The 25,144-nt window shown below is 38.7% G+C and overlaps 1 pseudogene; it reads left to right on the top strand.

The window, feature by feature from the left end:
• The first annotated feature begins 558 nt into the window (after positions 1-558).
• LOC131991432 (apolipoprotein B-100-like) overlaps positions 559-25,144 on the top strand; it is an 85,382-nt pseudogene continuing 60,796 nt past the window's right edge.

Raw genomic sequence — 25,144 nt, 5'->3', positions numbered from 1 at the left:
TCTAAAACTTTTGACCGGTAGTGATCATGACTGATCATGTTTGGGCTAAAAAAAGAAAGAACTGCAGAGTATTTCATTCTTTTTTCATCTCTGAATTAGTCAAAACGATGACAATCACTTGATTTAAATAATAGCTTGTAACATTCAGAATGTCTCCCAGAAATCCCCTTAATTTGCTGATACTACATATTAGTTTTTACAGCCCTTTTGAGCACGGCAAACAAGCAATCAGAGTCAGTTAATCAGGTTTTATGGTCTATTATATGACAGCAGTCTGCTCACAAAATGTTTTTTGAGGTAAAGACATGTAATGAACACGAATATATCCATTTATCCATTAAAAACACGACCTCAGGAGGGAACAACAACCCCAAACTATAAAAAAAGAAAGAGTTAAAGGAGGTAATGTAACTCCCCACCCAGTGCTGACAGACAAGTCCTAGTTTGTGAAACGCTTTAACCTTTGGCCTGCCACAGGGACTCAGACTTTGGAACCAGGGCAACACATTTGCAAGTCCTGCTGATCACTTACAGTGAGACTGGAAAAGTATAAAAGGCGAGGAAGAAGACCACAAGAATTAGTCTTCAGAGAAAGAGGAAGACTCTTTATATCTTAAGGCTTCCAGAGCTTTACTGATCCCACCATGGGGAGTATCAAGCTCTGCCTTCTGCTGCTGCTGGCCACATACACACTGGCCCGTAAGTATCCTGCTTTTATTTTGAAATTATATTTTAAGTGTAAATATGTTGGAGAGAAAAACAAAAAGTTGGAGGATGTTTATTGTTTTCTTTTAAGTTGCTCCTGTTTTTGGTTCTTGAGAATTAATTTTGTTATATGTTATAGTTGTGATGCTGTTTACATTTTTTAAATGTACAAAAATGTAATACAAACACTGAAAATGTGTCTAATTGTACTTGTAAATACTGATTTTATATCATATAAGTATTGAATTCATTTCAAAGCAGATTGTGGCTTTTAGAAATGTAAAGAAAACATTTTTTGTCATTGTTCTTTCCAGAGCAAGATGTTGAGGAACAATCTCCAGTTTGCTCATGTGAGTTGCTTTATTTTATTTTTTTTAATATGTTTTTATTATTAGTTTATAATAAGACTGACTTCACTGACACTTACACTACACTTTTTAATCCTTACTGATGAGCTCACTGTCAGTAACCTTTTATCAGGTTTTAATTTTTATATATATATATATACTTATTTGCAAAAAAAAGTTAAATTACTTGTGATGATGATCACACTTTCTATAGGCTATTTTATAGTGGAAGAAAATGGTAAAAAAAGACAAAATAAAGGAGTGGAGAAAATTTACACTTTTTAATCCTTACTGATGAGCTCACCTGTCATGTTTTAATTTATATATATATATATATATATATATATACTTCTTATTTGCAAGAAATTAATTACTTACTTATGATGATGATCACACTTTTTATAGGCTATTTTACAGTGGAAGAAAATGTTTAAAAAAAAAGAAATTTAAAAGAAAAAGAAATAATTATAATAACGACAAAATAAAGAAGTGAAGAAAATGCATAAAAAGGATTTAAAAAAAAAGAAAGTAGGCTAGTATGATGGTGCATGTATGTATATATATATATATATATATATATATATATATATATATATATATATATATATATTATATATACACACACGCACACACAGCCAAACACATACATGTTTTCTTAGTATTCAAGTAAGTTAAAACAAAAAAAAAAGTGCATAACTTAGCCACAACTTCTAACATTCCAGAGCTCTAACTGAAGTTTAAATGATATTTTAGTGGCCAAAAGATTCAAGAACTTCAGACGGTTTGTGTACGACTACGAGGCCGAGGCGTTCAACGGCGTGAAAGGAGCCACCGACAACATGAGCGGCCCCAAAGTCTCCTGCAGAGTGAGTCAAACAGACCCCATTTTTTTTTACTGCAAACTCAACAGACCCTAAAATGGAAACAGAAATGCTAAAGAAAAGCGTGTGATCTGCTGCCCAGGTGGAGGTTGAGGTGCCTCAGACCTGCAGCTTCATCCTGAGGACCACCGAGTGCTCTCTGAGCGAGGTCTCTGGTGTGGACGCTGAGGGGAACCCACTGTTCCGTCCTGCTGAGGGAGCTGACGCCTTCAGAGACGCTATGGCCAAGTACGTTATGATTCAAAAATATAATATTCACTGCAAAAAAGGTGTTTAGTCTAAAAACAAGAAGGTACGGTCAGAATCTGTTCTTAACTGTGAAATCTAACCTCAGGCCTCTTCGGGGGCTAAAACATTGAGCTCGTTGAAGTTATCTTTACACTTTATTCTCACTGAGTTAGTTTTACGATCGACAGGAAGTCTCTTTGTCCTTTCAAAATAAGTCAGTTGTCAAAACACACTCAAAAAAATCAAACTGGGTGTCTGCTACCTTCTCCTTAGTCTAACATGTAGCTTCTACTAAATAAAATGATGTTTTGTGGTTGAACAGTTTTAAAACATGTAGTTTTAGCATAAAATGCAACACTTTAAAATTTACTAGAATACTTTATGTTAAAACAACCCAATTAAATTGCTGAATTTAATACTAATACTGTTTAAAAATGATTTATTTCCTGAATAATTACTATTATGTTCATTTTCATATGATAAAGGTAATCTTTTAGGCTAAACCACTTCAACCTAACTTTGTTTTGTTGGCTCAGCACAATTAATTTATGTACTTCACTATTTTAAAAAAGTAGTTGTAACTACCCTACCCAAATTACAAAAATAACTTAAACTCAACACTGTACACTGCAAAAAAAGGTTGTCTGAAAACAAGATAAACACTAAATCTGAGGGAAATGATCTTATATTATTAAATTATCTTGCTGTGTGGACAGATCATTTGAATTAACATTGTTAAATCTAGAAATAAGCATGTTGAACACTTAAAATAAGAAATTAACTCTTAAAACAAGATAAATGATCTAACACTTCTAAATCTAAAGTTTTTTTTTATCTTGGTAAGAACCAAATAATCATCAGGTCACTCTGCTCGGGCCAGTTCATCACTGCTGGCAGCTTTAATTTATCTTGTTTTAAGAGTTTTATTTTAAGTGTTCAACATGCTTATTTCTAGATTTAACAAGCTTAATTTAAGAAATCTTGTCAAGAAATTATCTGTCCATGCAGCAAGATCATTTCCCTCAGATTTAGTGTTATTATCTTGTTTTTAGACACCTTTTTTGCAAGTGTTCTGCTAAATTATTAAGTCCTGAAACTGAAGATTTTATGATCAGAAAAGTGAGGTCAAAGGGGAATAAAAGTGTGGCTGTAAATGATGATGATGTGTCCACGTCCACAGCTTCCCGCTGAAGATCACAGTCCAAGGCGTGACAGACGTCAGCCTCTACCCCGAGGACGCCGAGCCGCTCAACATCCTGAACATCAAGAGAGGAATCGTCTCTGCGCTCATCGTTCCCGTCATGGAAGAGGAGAAGAACAACATGATGGTAGCCACTAACCCAACTCCTCTTTTTATTGCCTTGTTTGTGTTTTTCTCAGTATTTACAGCAGTTGCAAATCAATTCAGGACAAAGTTACAGCCTGATTCTGATAGAGGACAGGTAGGGCTCATGCAAAGATCAACAAGTTGCACAATAAGTAGATAAGGTGGCCCAGTCACGGTGATAAATAGTCAACACACTCCTGTAACATGATGTCCTCACAATGACAATCTGCAGGTCAAAGTCCCAGATAAGTTTATCTGGGTGATAGCATCACCTTCTCTCTTAATCAGATCGATTGATAATCATTCAGAGAGGTTGCTACAGGACAGAAAAGCATGTTTATCATGTTTTATTTTATTAGCATCCTTGATTGATTAAGATGATGCTCCTTTATTGCCTTATTTTTTCTGGCATCACAGCAGCTCCACTTTAAAATTAATCATGCATTTCATTTTTAATTTAATTTATATAGCGCTTCTTCTAGACCATGGGTCTCAAACTTGCGGCCCGCGGGCCAATTGTGGCCCTCATGATGATATTTTGTGGCCCCCACCTTGATATGAAAGTTTAATGTGAGTTTTATATGAATGGCACTTTACCGTGTTGTGTGTGGAAGGTCCCTTTAATTACTTTTTTTAGTAATTTTGTGTATTTTTTAAATGCTTTTGTGTCTTTTTTTTTTGGTAATTTTGATCCTGCCGATCCGATTTTCCTTTTAACACACTTTTATTCACAGATTGAGCTCCATGTTTAATTTTAAGATTAACTGGTGGACGAAGAGTACTTTAACCTTATTGAATCATTAAGAAAGAGGACATGGCTGCATGGGCTCAGAAACAATGTTGTTGGCATTGTTTCTAAAGGGTTACCCTATGATTTTTGAGTAGGTTTTTTCTATAGCAGGAGAAGTTTTGACTTTAAAGTATTGGACCGTGCCGTTTTAATACACAGTGCTGAAAAAATGTCTTTATCACGGAAGTAAAATGATGGTTTTTCTCGTTATTTTTCCTAGTCCACCGTGTACGGAGTTTGCTCCAACGACTTCACCGTCAACGCCAGAGAGGACATCGCCACCGACGTGACCGTCACCAGGGATCTCTCCAAATGTGACGCTTTCTTCGCCCGCCGCCAGGCCACCAGCCCCCTGGCCCTGCTCACCGGCATGGTGAGACTCCACAAATTAACCCATTGAAGCCTGGAAAGCGGATACGTCGTTTTGTAGTATTTGTATAAGCTCTCAAATACTTTTTGAATTTCATTTCTATCTGTTACAGAGGCTGAAAAATCTATTATTTAGTAGAAGCGTTGACACTTCTGTTGAATTTCCAGAAAAACTTCAGGTTTTAGGGGCTTATTTTAAAATCGCCCAGAGGTTTTACAAGCGTTTCAGGCGTCAATGGGTTAACACCACTGTCCTCGCAGGAATCTGTGAAACTGACACGGATTTGGCTACAATGCAAGTTAATATTTGTTCCTATTGGTTTGTTCCAAGTCACGTGACTTTCAAGGTCCTGGTGGTCAGAACAAAAAACATGGCGGACATTTCTCTCATTTTTAGTGAAAAAAATCAATATTTTGACTTAGTTTCTGCATAAAAATGGATTTTGATCACATTTCTAGCGAGAAATAAATGTTTTATTTTCTAAATCTTCACTCAGTGAATGTACATAATCACTTTGTATGTTGGAATAGCCACGGGATATGACTGGCATTAACTTGCATTGTAGCTAAATCTGTGTCACCCTTTTTGGGAAAAGTGGGGGAAAACATAGTACCCAAAATATGCTTAGTATGTCAAACGTACTGTTTGTACAATACATACTGGGGAGCATAGGGCCCTTTGGGTTAGGGTTAGGGTTAGGTTATTTGCATACGCACGTCAAACAGCCTGTCGGCCTACATAGGCCTATTTGCCATGGAATTTGGCAGTAATGGTGGAAAAAGCTTATAGACTGTGTACACAATTAAATAGCATAGTGTCCATTAAAAGAAGCTTTATTTTCTTACTAATTTGACTAACAAAGCCACAAAAACTAAACACTAAAAGCATCCGATTTGAAGCTGAAAACGAAACCATTAAATAGAGTCTGCTCTTCTTCATTATCTAAAGAAAAAAAACCCATGAATGTTGTCTTTCCACCATCAGAACTACCCTCTGTCCAAGATGATCAGCAGCACCCAGACCTGCAACTACAAGTTTGACAACCAGAAGAAGCACATGACTAGTGGAACCTGCACAGAGAAACACATCTTCCTGCCCCTCTCTCACCAGTGAGTTGCAAATCAATAAAGAATGCACTAAATAATAGAGGAGCATCACATTTACCAAGTCTTTTAGTCTTCAAAGGTGACCCATTTCTAGAGAGAGAGGATTCTACTGACAATAACTATTTCTTTTTCATCATTTGTGCACACTTTAGGGAATTTCTTGACTTATATACGCTTCAGAAAAATACTTTAAAATACTATCAATATGTTTTGATGAATGATGTTGTGTTGCATATGTACTGAGCAACCTAACTCAAGGATGGGCAACTGGAGCTACAACTACATGCATTTGAGCATGAAATCTTAAAAGTGCAGTGTAAAAATGCACAAAATTACTTCTTGCAATTAATTAATCAAACCTTTTGTATTCCTATTTATACTGTTCTACATGCATTTGAGCATGAAATATGTTAAGTTACTGCACTGTAAACATATTTAAAATTGCAGTTTCATCATATCTGGTTAAGTGCACGCTCCTATATGTGGCCCTGTGGTAGTGAACATGAAATATTGTGGCCCCCTGCAGCATTTAAGTTAAATAAAATGGTTTTGCGAAGTGTTTTTATTCTCTAGTATGTCTAGTTTGTTTAAATTGTCTTATCTTATGCAAACAGGAATGAATATGGAATTTCTACTCTGGTGAAGCAGACCGTGATTCTAAGAGAGATCGCCAAGATCAACGACAGAATCTTCAAATACAGTGAGTGTTTTTGGTATTAAAAATGAAAAATGAAAAATCAAAATTGGGATTATTTTTTAAAGATCTGGGCATGGATTATTTTTTAAACATCCTCAAATTAACCAACCTGGTCTCACAGGAATCCGTGAAACTGACACGGATTTCGCTATAGGACCCTTTTTGGGAAAAGCGGGGGAAAACATAGGACCCTTTTTGGGGAAAGTGGAGGAAAACTTAGGACCCTTTTTGGGGAAAGTGGGGGAAAAAATAGGACCCTTTTTGGGAAAAGCGGGGGAAAAAATAGGACCCTTTTTGGGAAAAGCGGGGGAAAACATAGGACGCTTTTTGGGGAAAGTGGAGGAAAACTTAGGACGCTTTTTGGGAAAAGCAGGCAAATGTCAAACGTACTAACTGCTTAGTATGTCAAAGGAACTAACTGTTTGTGATGTGATTGTGAACAGACAACAACCAGCAGGACCTGGCCATGTCTGTTGCCGACGATAAGTCCCGCGTGCAGTCTGCGGACGCAGTCATCACCACCATGCAGCAGCTGAACGACCTGTCAAAGACCACCAAGGGCGAGGAGCGTGCCTCCATCTTCCACAAGCTGGTGTCGGAGCTGCGCAGCCTGAACGTGGACGTGCTGGGATCTGCCACCGAGAACATGATGGAGGTGTCCCAGGCTCTGACATGGCAAGCTTTGGCTCAGTGCGGCACCCCAGAGTGCACCAGCGCCATGCTGAAGATCCTCAGGACCTTCAATGATGGAGCTATCGAGGTGGATGCTGCCGTCTACGCCCTGGGGCTGCTGCCCAACCCCTCCCGCCTCATGGTCAAAGACATGCTGGCCATGGCTCAGTACAAGCAGAGCAAACCCATCATGTTCGCTCTGAGCAACGCCGTCAGGAAGTAAGTAAACCTAACCAACCTCTCTTCTCTAGCTCTTACTTCTTTATTGACCCTCCACAGCGGCTTTATTCACAATAAACATACATTCCATGAGCTTCCAATCACGACTGCATACACATCTAAAATAATGTAAAAACTATTTCAGGACAATGTTTGGTAACACTTTACAATAACCAACTAAGTGATGTTTATAGATGGTTTATAGACCAATTTAAAAAGTGCTATACATATTTAATCATTAAATGTTTTAAACCAATTTCTTAAATGTATATGAATAATTTCAAAATCATTAAAAATACTTAATATGGTGATTAAAATGTTAAAATGAGTGCAACTGAAACTATTACTAAACTATAAATTATAATTCAATTGTTTGATATTGGTAAAGTAACTATAAACTTACTATAATTAATATACCATCCATTTGTCATTTTTATAAATGATTTAGTTAGTTAAACATTAATAAATGATGTATTTCCCATTCTAAATGGCCTATATATGGTTTATAAATGATGATTAAACATTAATAAACTGTAATCTGTTTACCATTTATAAATGATGGTTATTGTAAAGTGTTACCCAATGTTCACGTGTGTTTCCTGTAAGTCGCTTTGGATAAAAGCTTCTGCTGAATGACTAAATGTAAATGTAAATGTTCTACATGACAGTGATTTCCGCCAAAACTTATATCTCGTTTAAAACTATTAGAAATCATTTAATAGCATTACATCTTGAGAACATCACTGAGCACAACTTAAATACACACTTAAAACTCCTCAATACTGCAGCAGTGAACAAATGTCTAATGTGTGGTTGTGTTTCCAGACTGTACCAGGCTGAGGGCGTCACCCCCGAGATCACCGCCGTCTCTGAGTTCATGTCCTCCCTGCTGGGTGCAGACTGCGCTGGAGAGAAGGAGCTCACCTTCCTGGTCCTGAGGGTAGGTTACCAGCATTTACTCAAGTACTCTACTTAAGTACAAATTTAAGGTACTTGTACTTTACTTGAGTATTTCCATTTTATGTAACTTTGTACTTCTACTCCGCTACATTTAGAGGCAAATATTTACTCCACTGCATTTAGCTGACAGCTTTAGTTACTTTTCAGGTTGAAATTTAACATGAATAACATGATACATTTGAAGTTTTTTTTTATTAAACCTCATAACTGATATTAAGTAAACATGACACCTATGTTTACAGCATTAAAATGCTGCTATACATAAATGCATCAACCCAAGTAATCTAATATTTACAATAGATGAACACAATTCAACTTAAATATTTGAGTGTCCATGCTGCGAAAGATTTGTATGTCGAGACAACAAAGATAATGCAGTTAACTCAAATGAATCTTGCTATTTGAGTCAATATTTTGTTCAGACAAAGACAAAATGAACTTGCTAGAAGTAATATTTTAGGTTAAAATTACTTTTTGCACAAATCTTTGTTGTATTGAAAAGGAAAAATGTGTTATAATAACACACAAGCAACATTGTTTTACAGTTTTACAGCGTACTTTTACTTTTGATACTTTAAGCACATTTTGATGCTGATACTTTTGTACTTTTACTTCAGTAAGTTTTGACTGCAGGACTTTTACTTGTAGTGGAGTCATTTTACAGTCTGCTATTAGTACTTTTACTGGATCTGAATACTTCCTCCACCACTGCCAGCTATAACATTAGACACCTTATAAATAATATATGTATAACTTTTGAAGCAACTTCCTCTCCCATGTCTTTTCTAATGGTCTGAACCGTTCCCTCCAGGTTGTGGGTAACATGGGAGATGTGATGGAGGAGGCTGATGCTTCCATTAAGAACATCCTGTTGAAGTGCATGAGGCAGCCGGCCACCACTCTGTCTGTGCAGCTGGCCGCCATCCAGGCCTTCAGACGCATGTCTGTCACCGACGAGGTAACTAATATTTATATATATTATAATATAATCCCCTCCGCCAGCGCTCATTTGGCAGCTTTTTGAGATTTACTCTGAAGTCGGGCGAAGAACTATATTTGGTAACTTCAGTGAATATCAAAATGGGGTCCCCATGTCTCTCTGTGAGGTCGTAGAACCACATGGATTTGTAATATTTAGAGAAAAAAGTTGCAAATTTTCTAGATTAAAGTAGCAAATCTACAAGAAAAAAAGTTGCACATTTACAAGGTTTAAAGTAGCAAATCTGAGCGAAAAAAATCGCAGATTTACGAGAAAAAAATGAAAAAAAAAAACAAAACAACTTTTTAAATCTAATTAAATTAAATCTCATAAATCTGCACATTTTTTTCTCGTAGATTTGCCACTTTAATATCGTAAACTTTTTTCTCAAAATAAACCCCCTCCCCCGGGTCCGTATTTTTACACATTCTGGCAATATGTAATATCCTCCAATATTCTCTAGGATTGAAATTTGGAATTTGCAAGTATTTCAATGAGTTCCCAACACTGCAAAAAAAAGAAAAGTTGGGTGAACTCAAAATTTCAAGGCAACAAACTTCGATAAAATTTTAAGTTGGACAATTAAACAATTAATTTTAAGTTTTGTTTTTGAGTTTGCTCAACTCTGAATTTCTCTGGCACGATTGTAACGCCGCTATGAAATGTCAGCTAATGTTGTGACCACAATTTAGAGTTAGCATTGATACGCTAATGGCTACTCTTGTAGCTGTAACAAGCAGCGCCGCTAGCATCAGTTAGCCGCTAGCATCAGTTAGCCACTAGCTTTCGCTAATGACCGAACTTCCCAACAAAGAAATAAGAGTTATCAGAACTATTGTCCCTTGTTGTGAACCCCAACTTAAAGATATAAATAACAACAACTCACCAACTTGTTTTTGAGCAGACAACTGGCTTCCTTTGTTGTGCTAACTTACATTATTGCCCTAAATATCAGTAATTTATATTTATATTTATATAGTTTTACCAAATTAAATCACTGTTTTAGGCCAAAAAATACAAGTTGGCTTTTTTGCAGTGTATTAAGGGTTAACACTGCTCTCCACAGTTGAACAGTATCCTAGATTGCCAAGTTGATAGTGTGAAGTTTCCACAATACTAACCAGGTTTCTGTTGTTTTTCTGTCCAGGTCCGTTCTAACCTCCAGAGAGTCAGCCAGTACCCTAAAGGTGCTGTGCAGAAGCGCCTGGCAGCGTACCTGATCCTGATGAGGAATCCTCAGGACAGCGACATCGAGATCGTGAAGAAGCTGCTGAACCAGGAGCAGAACATGCAGATCAAGTCCTTCGTGTCCTCCCACATCTACAATATCCTCTCCTCCACCGACTCAGAGACCCAGAAGTAAGAAAGGAGCCCTTTATTAACTGACAGCACAATTTATAGTACAATATAATAAAAGAACTCTGCTGATTTACACTGTAAAAAAAAGATTTTACAGTGAAAACTGCTAAACCATGACAGTAAAAGACGTAAAATGATAAATGGATTAATTCAGTTTCAGTGACAATGAAACACCGTAAATGTATATATCAGCTAAGACAGTATTTTTTACAGTTTTTGAAAAAAAAATATTCATGACTCCACTGTAAAATACACTGGCACCGTGTTTTTAACAAAAAATATACTGTAATATATATACAAGCCATCATTTTTTTTTCTCACTGTTAAATGTACTGAACACCATATCTCTAACAGAAATATACTGTAATATTTAATGGTAAAATCTTTAACTCATGCAGAATTTTTGAAGTATTTTCTTGTCAATTATATGGCAGAACAGCATTTCTTTTGATGGAAAAACTTTTTATTGTTTACGGTAAAATATGGAATAAAATGGCAATCTTAAACGTGAAATCAGCAGTGTTGATATCATTTTACCGTAATATACGAAAAAGTTGCACCATATTTATTACGGTAAACTTCTGGCAACCACAGCTGCTGTTTTTTTAGCGTAAAAACAACAGGTTTTTTTTACAGTGTAACAACCAACTTTTCTTAATGAACCTGATTTTTCTCCATTCCCCCAGGCTCGCTCAGAGGATAATGGACGTTCTGCAGGATAATGAAGTTGAAACACACAGCGACTACTTGACAAAGTCTCGCAGCTACAAACTGGGCGTTGCTCAGGAGAACCTGCAGGCTGCCGTTCAGGGCAACATTGTCTTTGATCCCAGCAGCCAGTTGCCGAGGGAGGTGATGCTGGAAACCACCCTGAAAGCTTTTGGTTTCAGCATGGACCTTTGGGAGGTACGTTAATAATAATACAATAATCAGTCAATTATTGGGTAACTTTACAATAACCATCATTTTCTAAATAGTAAACAGATAGTTTATTAATGTTTAAGCGTCATTTATAAACCATATATAGGCCATTTAGAATGGGAAATACATAATTTATTAATGTTTAACTAACTAAATCATTTATAAATGGCAAATAGATGGTATATTAATGTAAATTCATAAGTAAGTAAGTAAGTAAAGTTTATTTATATTGCACTTTTCACAAGATAGGGGAACATAAGACAATTGAAACACAATTAAAACACAATTTAAAATATTTTTTTATAAAATGATATGTACAATGCATGGTGGTCATTTAAATGCCTGTCTAAAAAGATAGTATAATTTACAGACAGAAGACAACAAGACACGATAAAACAGCAACAAATAAACATTCTCAAGATGAGATGAGTCATGCAGAGCATCAGGAAAATAAAATAAAGTGCTCGTGAATATTTAATAGGGCTGCCCATCTGCCCTGTAATAACCACTAAACACACACTGTTTTAAATCCAATTGTTTTATTTTTCCCACAGATTGGCATGGAAGGAAGGGGCTTGGAGCCAACCATTGATGCTTTGTTTGGAAAGAACGGCTTCTTCCCCGACACTTTCAGCAAGACTCTCTACTGGACTTTGGACAAGATCCCACCAACCATTAAAGATGAACTGGAGAAGTGGATTTCTCCCCTGGACACGGAAGGAAAAAAGGTATTTCTTGCACTCATTTTAACATTTTTAACACCATATTAGGTACATTAATGATTTTGAAATGATTCATATACCTTTAAGGAATCGGTTGAAAACATTTAAAGATTAAATATGTATAGCACTTTGTAAATGGTTAATAATTAGTTTATAAACCATGAAACATTACTTAGTTGGTTATTGTAAAGTGTTACCGTTATTTCTACTGAAACTACCACAAAATGAACTTTGAAAGGCGAACAATAGCAACATGGTCTCACAGGAATCCGTGAAATAGCCACGGAATCACTCAAATTTCCGTGAAACTGACACGGATTTCGCTACAATGCAAGTTAATGACAGTCATATCCCGTGGCTATTCCAACATACAAAGTGATTATGTACATTCACTGAGTGAATATTTAGAAAATAAAACATATATTTCTCGCTAGAAATGTGATCAAAATCCATTTTTATGCAGAAACTAAGTCAAAATATTGATTTTTTTCACTAAAAATGAGAGAACTGTCCGCCATGTTTTTTGTTCTGACCGACGGACATTAAAAGTCACGTGACTTGGAACAAACCAATAGGAACAAATATTAACTTGCATTGTAGCGAAATCCGTGTCAGTTTCACGGAAATTTGAGTGATTCCGTGGCTATTCCACGGATTTTGAGTTAAGCGAAATCTGTGGCTATTTCACGGATTTCTGTGAGACCAGGTTCACAATAGACATCTAGACATTCATATTAATAAGTCTTTCTGTGTTTGGGGTGTGTGTGTTTTAAGGGGCTGTTTTAACGAGTGCTGCTGAACACACAACTTACTTGAAATGAAAACACAACTCTCTCTTTTTAGATCCCCGAAAATCTTATGAGAGAAATTGTCCGCAACTTCAACAAGCTGGTGAAGGACCTGCAGAGCCAGGAGGCCCCCGAGGCCATGGCCTACCTGAGGATCATGGGCGCTGAGCTCGGCTACATCAAGGGCAACGACATCAAGCCGCTCGCTTACAACGCCATGATGTACACCGACATTCTGATGAAGACCATTCCTACCAAGGTACTGCTCTCTGCTGCTGTTATCCTCCTGGCTCTTTCTCTACCGCGGCCAGAAAGAATTCAAATGAACTGTTGATTCTTTGTTTTTAACAGATTGTGGCTCAGCTGATGTCCAGCACTGACAATGAGATCTTTGCTCACTACATCTTCATGGACAACAAATTCATCATGCCAACAGCATCTGGCTTGCCTCTGACGTTTGCTCTGTCTGGTACCTTCGCTCCTGGAGCAAAGGGAGGCCTTCGCATGGCCCCCAACATGGTAAATGCTCCAATGAAAAGATTGAATATCACTGTTGTAGATGGTTTTAATTACCGTTAATCAAGGCATAGTACAAAACTTTTAAACTGTAGAAAACACAGTTTTTTTCATGTAAAATTAAAGGAGAAATACCATATTTTCATCAGGACACAATTACCCTAAAAATAAAGGGAATATTCAGTCAAAATTACAGTTTTTGCTGATATTTACATTTAAATTTACAGTAGAAAACCCACTCACTGTAATTTTTATGGTGAAAGTCTGGCAACCACAGCTGCCGGTATTTTACCGTAAATTTAACATCTCAACTGTGGTATTTCCTTAAGTGGCCTGAAAAGTGTTTATTACAATCTATTGCAAAAATAACAATCCAGTGTAAGTAGTATGTTAGATTGTAGTAGCAGTTATATCAGTGTCGTTTTATTAAATGTCATGTGATCTGTTGTTCACAGAAGGAGCTGCTGTTCATGCCCTCCATTGGAGTTGAGTTCGTGACCAAGATGGGAGTCCATGTCCCCGAATTTGTCGAGTCCGCCGTGGAGATGCGCACCAACTTGTACCACGAGAGCGCACTCAATGCCAAGATCACCATGGAGCAGAACCAGATCAAGCTCTCCATCCCCGCCCCACAGGGCACCACCAAGCTCCTGAGCATCAGGTAACAAATAACATAAAATACATTCACATGAAAGGTGTAATAAAAAAAAAAAAGTTAGTTAGTTTAGTAGTTATAGTAGTAGTTGTTGAATGAATTGTTGAAGCATGTTTAACAAAGCTAGCAGAAGATGGAAACTGATTTTGCTGTTTTTTTTTCTTCTGAAATAGCAATAAAGTGTTCATTGTGGGCGCCGGTCAGGCTGAACTGATCCCACACACAGAGGGTGATTCAAACTGCAGCCCTCTCTTCTCTGGAGTCAAATACTGCACCAAAACACTCCGCGGCAGCACTGGTGGCTCTGCTGGTCCTTACTTCCCCCTGAATGGAGAGACTAAGTAAGTTGTTCTTTTGTCCAGATTAATATCACTGATCGCAACATACTGAATGATTATCATTTTTTGAATGAGGCAAAAAAAAGACACAAAATGACCGAAAAAGACAAAAAATGACTAAAAAAAGACACAAAATGACCAAAAAAAGACACAAAATGACTAAAAAATGACCCAAAATTAAAAAAAAAAGACACAGAATGACGAAAATTGTTCGGCTAAACACACAAGACACAAATAAAATCGACACAACACCTGTATTTAGAAGTTTGGCCACACGAGTTAGTACTGTAGGTAAATATGGTTGTTTCTCCTGCTGTCCTAGTCATTCTCTGTAAAGTCCAGCCGTTTACGCACGTTTTTCTGGGCTTTTTAGTAGTTTAGACATTTGAAATCCTGCTTAAAATGAACATTCAGCGTGCTGTTCATTGTTTGTTTACATCCCAGTACTTCCAATATGGCCGACATCCTGGTAACTGGCTACAATGCGCTGTGTTAAACACTCTAAAAAGTGCCGGTCAGAGCTGCTCTGATTTTCTTTTTTTAATAAAAGCCTCCTTCAAATAATAGCCTGCCCCTATTATTAGCCGGTTCCCAAACTGATTTTTTATTAACAGAAGCCCCGGCTACTATTTTAGGAAATACGGTAATTATAAAAAGTAGTTTCTGACTCCTAAACGCCTCCTAATGTTGAAACAACAACTCTGAATATCATAGAAGATGTACCTGAAAGAGACTTACACTTTGCTCTTTCATTAGGTTTGCTCTGGACATCAAGGCTTCCAAAGAGGTCGGTGAGTACACCGCCACCATCGCCTACGAACTCCTCAGCGAAGGAAACGACGGTCTCGAGAAGGTTGATTCCTTGAAGTTCGCCCTGAGAGCTGAGCGTATGAACATTTTATTTGGTCAAAAAATGATTAATTATTTGTACATGCAATAACCTCCTTTTCCATTTCATAGGTTGCATTCATGAGTAATCAAGTTATATATTTTTTCTAACTTTAGGTGAACCACCCACTGAGGCCACAGCCACCATGAAGTACAACAGGAACAGGAATCTCTTCACCACCGAGGTTCTGGTACCTGACTTTGATGTTGAGGCCGGCATTAAGATTGGCATGTCCGACAGCAATGCCAGAGACAAATCCCTTATTCTGGAGCTCTCCAACAAGAATGTGCCCCAGCTCACTCTGATTGGCCGTGCCAAGTGAGTCAACTCAAATCTTCTGCCAATAAATAACATATCTAACTTAGAGCTGTATACTGTAAAACGCTCTTGTCCAGATTTATGCAACAGCAACATTCATTGACTTTATCATGTCTTTTTAATTGACTACAGGGTTCAGGACATGACTGATGGCATGCTGAAGGTTCAGCTGATAGTCCCCCAACTCAGGACTGATGCCGCCATCACTGCCACCATGAGCAACGCTGATGGACTCACCATGGAGATCAAAAGTGATGTCAAGCTCCCAGAGACCTCCTCCATCCAGGCAGTCACATTCAGATATGGTATGTTCAAGAAAATACTGCTCATTGACTTTAAAGATTGACCACTTCAGACATTTATCTCACACACTGTGGCAGATGTAAAAGTAAACTGTTTTGTATCTCAGGTGAAGACCAGGCTGAGGTTCAGCTGATGTCTGACATGAAGGCTGACACTAAGATCCTGGTGCCTTACACTGAAGCCCTCCGGGCCTGGCTCGGCCAGTTTGCGGAAGATGTCATGGACCAGCAGATTGTCAAGACTGACATGAAACTGCGTCATGTCCTCAACAAGGCCGTTGAGGTGAAAACAATATGATTATAATGATTATAACTATTTCCAAAGACTTAGTTTGACTTAGTTCTTAGTTCAGTTCTTTTGGACCAAAGCATGAAAACTTTTGTGTTTTTCTCATCAGGCTGGTGATATCTGGATGGACAAGATCTCAGCTGATGTTCCCTATGTTGAGTCTCTGAGGAACACAATTGCACGTGTGGAAATGCCCGCTATCCCTGAAAACCTGTTCATGGCCCTGTAAGTAAACTCCACATCTAATCATGATAATTGTTATTATTCGCAACATTTACTTACCAGTTCAGTGTCTGTTTTAAGTAACTTAATAACCCATGTTCTGCTTTAATCCTTTCATCAGTGACAGCACATTCAGATACAAGTTCAACAAGGACCGCTTGACCATCACGGTCCCTCTGCCTCTTGGAGGCAAATCATCTGAGGAGCTGAGGATCCCTTCAACCATCAACTCCCCACGCATCTCAGTGCCTCAGCTCGACATGGACTTTGCCTCACAGGAGATCCCAATCCCCACTTTTACCATCCCATCTGAATATGATTTCACCATGCCTCTGATGGGAATGGTGGAAGCATCTGCCAAGATCAACAGCAACTATTATGACTGGGAGGCGACTATGTCTGTTGGTAACAACACTGTAGACTCTCCCAACTACTTGGCTAAGTTCAGCATCCTGGCTGAAAGTCCAATTCAGCTTCTCTCCTTCTCAACTGAGGGTAATTTCATTTTTCGTTTATCCTTGTCTTTAATTATAGGGACTCTTTGTTTGTTATTTAACTCTAGAAACATCATATAAGGTCAAAACAATTAATATTTTTGCTTTTTTGTCTGTTTTAAAGGAGCTACATCAGTCACAGACACACCAGAGAAGACAATGAAATTCACTATTGATGGTGCCCTGAACCACATGCTCCTGAAAACCGATATCAATGTGCTGGAAACCATTGCTGTCACAGAGAATGTAATGTCAACAGGAAGGTACCACATCTCTGCCCTCAGCCCTGTGGGTCTGGAGACTTCTCTGACCGTTACCACCCAGGTCACGCTTGACTCAAACATACTCTCTGGAGATATCAACACAGACGGAAGTGTGACTGTTGGACCCATGAGTGCTACCACCACTTACCTCCACACCTTCTCTGTTGAGCCAGCGAAGAAAGAAGCTAAACTGGAGAGCACACTGAGGCTGAGCTCTGAAGTCCTGAAGGTTGTCAACAAGATCAAGGCATCATATGCAAATGAGGAGCTTCTGATTGAGTCCAACACCAACATGAACACCGAGCCCATCAAGCACACCACCAAGATGAGTCTTAGCTACAAAGATGTCACGCTGAACATCCAGTCTGACTCTGTGACCAAGGCTGATGAGCGCATGGTTCGTAACCAGATGGAGTTCTCTGCCTCTGGAGGACAGGCCAGCCTCAGGATCGAGAATCAAGCTGATGATACAGTGAACCGTGCCTACTCTCTGCTCACTGGGTCCCTGAACCCCTCCGGCTTGGAGATCAATACTGATGCCTCCTTGAACGTCTTCTCAAGCCTTGCCTCTCACAAGGCAACCTTGGCTCTGACCATGAATGGCCTGACCACCAGCTGCACAACAACTGCTCAGTACAGCCCAATGACCTTTGAGAATGTTTTCCACGGTGGAGTTGACACCAATGGCGCCACCATGTCTCTTAGCACTAAGGGAGCCATTAAAGAGAACAAAGCTGAGCTCAGTGTTGAGGGAAAGATTGCAAGCACAGAAGTGTATCTCAACGGCATCCTTAAGGGCAACCTCTTTGACGTCAACACCAGGAACAGAGTGAACCTCAGACTGAATGAAGATGGCTTGATCCTCTCCAACAACATTGTTGGATCTTTCAACGAGATCAGAACCGACAACACCCACTCCCTGTCTCTTACGCTGAGATCTTTCAACCTTCAGTCCAAGACTGACAACTTCCTCAACAACAGGAACTCCTACATGCACGACATCACAGTTAACATGGAGCGTTTTATTGCCTCAGTCAATATGAAAAATGACCTGAAGATCATGGAGATTAGCTTTGTGAATGATGCCCACTTCAAGGCAGAGCCCTACAAGATGGAGCTGACTGGAACAATGATGGGAGTCTTCTCAGAGGAAGAGCTCAAGCACACTTATGAAGTCAAGTTCGTTGACATGGTCCTCTCTGCAAAGTGCAACACCAATGGTAAACTCCTTGGAGCTCAGATGACACATGCCACTGATATGGAGGTTGCTGGTCTCACTATGAAGTTCAACAATGTGGCCAACTTCAACTCACCAGCTCTTCGCATGGACAGTACAGTCAAAACTGTTGCTGCACCCTTCACTCTGACCATTGATGCCATTTTCAACTCAAATGGTGAAGGATATCTGTATGGTCAGCATAGCGGCGAACTATACAGCAAATTCCTCCTGAAGGCCGAACCCCTGCTGTTCACACAATCCTTTGAGTACAGAGCCTCAACCACCAATGAACTGGAAGGCAGACCCGCTTTCAACACCAATATGGACAACAAGTTCACCAGCATGCTGAGCCTCCAGGAGCAAAGTGTCACACTGAAGATGGTATCCAAAGTGAACGAGCACACTTTTGATCAAGAACTAAATGCCTACAACAATGCAGAGAGAATGGGCATTGAGATGTCAGGAGCTGTTGCAACCTCCATCCTCAGTGACGCCAATGAAGATTACACCATCTCTGGGTTTGTGAAATATGATAAGAACAGCGAGAGCCACTTCATCCAGATTCCATTCATTGAGCATCTGCCTGCAGTTATTGAGGACATGAAGGCCACAGCGATGAGGCTTATGGACCAAAGCATTGTGATGCTGAAAGACATCAACACCAAGTATGAGATCAGTACCAAGCTTCAGAACAAAGTGTCAGAACTGAAGGAGGTCATTGACAACTTTGACTTCAACCTCTTTGTCCAAGACCTGAGAAAGTTCCTCAGCTCGATTGAAAACTACCTGACCAACCTGACAGCCAAGTTCCCTACTGACAAAGTCATGAATGTGCTGAAATCAATCAAAGACACTATCCTGGCTTGGATCAAGAAGTATAACATTGCTAACAACTTCAATGTAATTTATGCCAAAGCAGAGGAGATCCTCTCCAGCTACGAGATTGAGAAGATGATTGCCGCCGTCATGGATGAGATTGTTAAGATTATGAAGCAGTATCAGGTGAGGGAAAGGATGCAGTCTGCAATTGCTGCTCTCAAGTCTATTGACATCCAGCCTTTGATCGAAAAACTCATGGCACCTGTTCAGGAGCTTGTGAATGAGCTGTATTCCTTTAACTTCAAACAGCTGATTGATGACATGAGTGACTATTTCATGAGGATGATCCAGAAAGTCAAATCTTTCGATTACGACACATTCACCATGGAGTTGAAGGACAAAGTTGCAGATATGAGCAAGATTCCCTGTTTTGGAAAACTCTATGGAGAGTTCAAAGTTACCTCCCCCCATCTCACTCTCAAGACAACTGCTGACCTCGAGAACACCACAACTGCATCGGACACACCAGAGTTCAAGATCAACCTGAACTCAAAGGCTTCATCTACTTTGAAAAGCCTTGACTACACCGTGGACGCCAGTGCCCATTTCGCTGCACCCAAGATGAGCCGCCTGTCCATCTCTGAGACCGTTAAAGTTGATCAGTGTTGTTTCACTCTTGACCACAAGGGAACAATGACCCTCTATGGCCTCTCAGGTCAAGCTTCTGCTGAAACTACTGCAAAAGTCAACACCGAGGTCTATGTTGCAGAGCTTGTCAACAATGCATTCTTTGCCATGGAAAATGGAGTTTCTGCCACCGTGGAGACATCTTACAAACATGACATCAACATGCCAGCCTTCAACATCTTCAGTGACACAACAATGAATCAAAAGAATGTCCTCCAGATTGAGGCTCGCACTGCCCGTCTGACCATTACCAATGTGGGCAATGGAAAATATGCAGTTCAGGACTTCTCAGATGAGGCAACCCACAAGAGTGACATTGAGGTAGTCATTGATTTCCCCACAGCCAAAGTGACCATCACAGGAGAAACAGGTAGCAACAGCTTCAAACTCAATCAGAATGTGGTCGCTGACATTGACTTTTTCCACCGCATCAATTTTGATGCCACGTTTGAGACAGAAACACCTTTGATGAAGGGCAGCGTTGCAAGTATCAAGTTCCAGGCTGATTCTGGAGACCTGAAAATTGATTTGACTGCCTCTCACAGTGCAGAGCTAGTTGGACGGGTCGAGGGAACTCTCTCAAACTCTGCCCTTGCTTTGGTCACACCTAGCGAGCTTATGTTTGACACCAAGAACAAGGGAAATGTGAAGGTTGCCCTTCCATTCGACTTGGCTGGAAAAATTGACCTCCAGAATGACATCTCCTTGACCCTGAACTCTGAAGTGCAGCAGGCTAGCTGGACAGCTCTGGCTAGATTCAACCAGAACAAATACTCCCATTACTTCACCATGGATAATAGTGACAGTGAAATTAACATCTTTTCCCAGATCAATGGAGAAGCTAATCTGTATCTGCTGACCTTGCCTATCGAAATTAATCCAATTAAGCTGCCATTTATTGAAACAAGGGGACCTCCAACCCCTTACGTCATCACTCTGTGGCAAGATACTGGCCTGGACTCTCTCCTGATCACACCTCAGCAGACATTTGACATGAGCTCCAAGCTGATTTACAAGAAGGGCCCTGTGATGACCTTTGATGTGGAACCAATCATCAATTTCATGAATAACAATATCAAGACTATGCAAAGGAACATGGTCATCGGCAAGGATAAGGCTGCCGCCATCCTGGCTACATCTTTTGACCAAGTGAAGGCGGAGTATGAAAAGTACAGTACCGAGTTGCCCAAAACCATTGTGATCCCTGGCTACACAGTTCCAGTGATGAATGTTGAGGTCTCCACATTCACCATTCCCCTGCCCGATGTCACTCTCATCAGAATGCCTGCTCTGTATGTTCCCCCTGCCCTGAGAAGGCTGACTATTCCAAGAATCACCATGCCCAAAATTCAGTACATCAGGATCCCAGTGCTGGGTGATCTGACCCACGAGTTCTCCTTGAAAACCCCAATGGTCACACTCAAATCTGATGCCAGCCTCCAGAACCAGGACAGCATTCTCATCAAACTTGATGCTTTCTCAACCTCTGAACATGACCTCCTTAATGGAAAGGTTCAGGGCAATGCCAACATAAACAAAGAAGAATTTAAAACGGCCTCTTTCCTGTCTGTGGAACATTCACTTCTTGAGGGAAAACATGACGGCACCATCACCTTAAGCTCTGACAATGTGGATGCCTCCATCATCAACTCAGCAAAGCTCAATCTTCGTTTCCTCGATATGGAAGTCAATCAGGAGATTACTGGAAATCCAGAGGAAGGCCTTGTTGTCTCCATGTCCACTCCAGCCATGGGACTGATTGCAGTTCAAATGCAGACTAAGAGCCCAGCACAAGTGAAAGCAAGACTCTATGGTCGCTACCCGGTAAGAGAACTTTAACTTACTTTTTTGCCTACTAATAACCTTATATAGTAATTTCAATTTGAATGTTGTATTGATAATTTATGAATATTTATTTCGTGTTTTCTTTTCCCCCATAGTCTGAGCCAACAACCGACATTGATATTGCTGGTCTGAAGATGTCTGTGATCAACTCTGAGAAGCTGAACCTTCAGACATCCTGGAACATGGAGATGCCCTATGAGGTGATGCTGGCACTGAAGGAACAGGTCCCCACAATCATGGAATACGTGTCTGCCCCTGTTATCGGTGTATATCAGTCATTCTCCGGAGTTTTTATAATCCTTGAGAGTCCTCTTAATGAGGCTAAAATCATATTCCAGAGGGTCGTTGACAAAGTTGCCGAAGTATATCCTTCTAATTTCATGGCAAGTGTCACAGATAAGACCATTGTGATCCTCAGGGGATACCAAAAGAAAGTTGAAATCATTCTTGATGCTGTTGTGAAATTCCTGAGAGAGACCAAGTTCCAGATCCCCGGTTATGAACAGAGGCTGTCTGGACTTGAGGTTTACCAGAAATTTAGTGCTTTTGTTGCCGATGTATCTGAGGAGGCAGTTGAAAAGGTTCCAGCATACTTTTCCTCTATGTTTGCAGCAGTCCTTGATTATTTCCAGACCATTGAATTCACTCTTCCTGGCTCTAACTATGTTGTCCGTGGAAGTGAAATTCTTGAAGACTTGTTTGTAGCTTTGAAGAAAATTCAGGACCAAGTAATTGACGCTGTTAGGAAACTGGGAGAAATCCAGCTGGAAGATATCATTAACAATTTCTCCACATTTGTGAAGTTTACCACTGAACAAAGCGAGAAGCTTCTCCAAACCCTTAAATCTCACAATGTAGATAAAGTCATCAAGTTTGTGAATGAAGTGTACAAGGATGCAGTTAACTCTGAAGCCCTGGCTGATGTTATCACGCAGATTAAAGAGGCCCGCAAAATTGTTGAGGAATATCTAAGAGCTGTGAATGCTAAACTCCAGGATATTGTGGCTGACATGTCTTTTGAACAGCTTCAAGCTGACATCCAGTCCTGGATTGACTTATTGGTAAAACGTCTGAATGCTTTCCACAACAATGTCATTAAGATGCTAAAAGAGAACACCAGGGATCTTGGATTTCTGACAGTGGGTGACAAAATGATGGAGGTTGAAATTCCTTTACCATTTGTTGTCAACGCTAACTAACTCACGATGGCCAGCCAGGATCTACTAAAGTGTTTGTATTAACTGTATCTGTTGTGTAACCATGTGTGTCTCTCTACTCTGTTTTTCAAACTATTAATTTTGTTAGGCGGCCCTACTGTGCTCCCTTTGTGTCTTGTACTATTTAAAAAACATTGTGTCCTTCAATAAAGACAGTTTGAACTGCATACTGTACCTCTCTTTGCATTTCTTGCATATAAATTCATGTCTTCAAACCTTTCTTGACAGACTTATGAAAGTTAAAAGGTACTATGATGTGATTTTTACACACTGGTAGTAGATTATTCCTTTAAAATGCTGTTAAAATGTACAAATCCTGACAGAAAGCACATCCGTTTTCTCCCTTTAAACTCACAAATAAGACAGTTGTAGTTACTCATTAAAAAACAATATACTGAACACAGTTACAATATGGTATAATTTTAAAAAGCTTGATATACACCCCTGTCATACGCACGTTAGTCATTTGTATCCCTGGGTCTAAATTTAGCAGAGACACAAATAGCTTCTCTGACACACATGCTGTTTTATCTAAAACAATGAGGAAAGTGAGTCAGTTTGACGGCTTTTGTTAACAATAGTAGAAAGGAAAAAAAAGTCCTAAATCGGTCTCCTCCTTTGGAAAACATGAATTAATTTTTCCAATAATGCCTGTTGGCTTTGTGTGATCATAAGCAGATGTATTCAGATAATTAAGCAAAAGTAGCAATATAACAATACAAAAATACACATTGAAGGTGCTTTTAAAATCTTACTGTATGTCAAAGTACAGATGGATTATTAACTAAATGTATATAAAATATATATTTTTTAAATAATACAAGCATATAAGGCAGTATTCTAAGGTTCTTTTAAAATCTTACTGTATGTCAAAATACAGATGGATTATTATCTAAATGTATATAAAATATTAAAACTAATAATATAAGCATATAAGGCAGTATTCTAAGGCGTTTTTAAAATCCTACTGTATTTCAAAGTACAGATGGATTATTAACTAAATGTATATAAAATATATTTTTTTTAAATACAAGCATATAAGGCAGTATTCTAGGGTGCTTTTAAAATCCTACTGTACGTCAAAGTACAGAAGGATTATTAATTAATGTATAATATTAAAACAAATAATATAAGCATATAAGGCAGTATTCTAAGGTGCTTTTAAAATCTTACTGTATGTCAAAATACAGATGGATTATTAACTAAATGTATATAAAATATATTTTTTTTAAATACAAGCATATAAGGCAGTATTCTAAGGTGCTTTTAAAAACTTACTGTATGTCAAAGTACAGCTGGATTATAAACTAAATGTATATAAAATATTTAAAATAATAATAAAAGCATATAAGGCAGTATTCTAAGGCGTTTTTAAAAATTTACGGTATGTCAAAGTGTAGATAGATTATTAACTAAATGTATATAAAATATTAAAACAAAAAATAATACAGGAATATAAGGCAGTATTCTATTGTATCTTCCGGGAGTGGAACTACTTCACAAGCTGCTGGGTAGTTAATTATATAACATGCATTTTACTTCATAAATATGTTTTGTATGTAAACTAATAAATGGTCTACTAACAATAGCTGTCAGATACATTTAGTTGGGTAATAAGCACAATATTAAGTATTATATACTACAAATTAATCTGTTTAATTTACGGTTAAATTCACCGTAAGAAATACAGTGAGCGTATGTAAATGTAAATTATAGCAAAAACTGTAATTTATAATGAATAACCCCGAATACTTTTAGGGTGATTGTGTCATCATGGTATTTCTCCATTAATTTTACATGAAAATTTCATATTTTTACAGCACAACTGTGTGTTTTCTACAGTTTATGACAGTAGAATATAAAGTTTGTTATTCTTTGATTTACAGTAATTAAAAGTAACTACTACGGTGATGTACAATGTTTAATTTTACAACCTATTTCTGGTGCAATTTTACAGTGTTTTACTGTAATTTCTGCAAACAAAAAATTGTACACTAAAA

Source organism: Centropristis striata, chromosome 18 (assembly GCF_030273125.1).
Source record: "Centropristis striata isolate RG_2023a ecotype Rhode Island chromosome 18, C.striata_1.0, whole genome shotgun sequence".
NCBI classification, from domain to species: Eukaryota; Metazoa; Chordata; class Actinopteri; order Perciformes; family Serranidae; genus Centropristis; species Centropristis striata.
The sequence above is the reverse complement of the archived record's forward strand: the minus strand, read 5'-3'. Positions and strand labels throughout refer to the sequence as shown.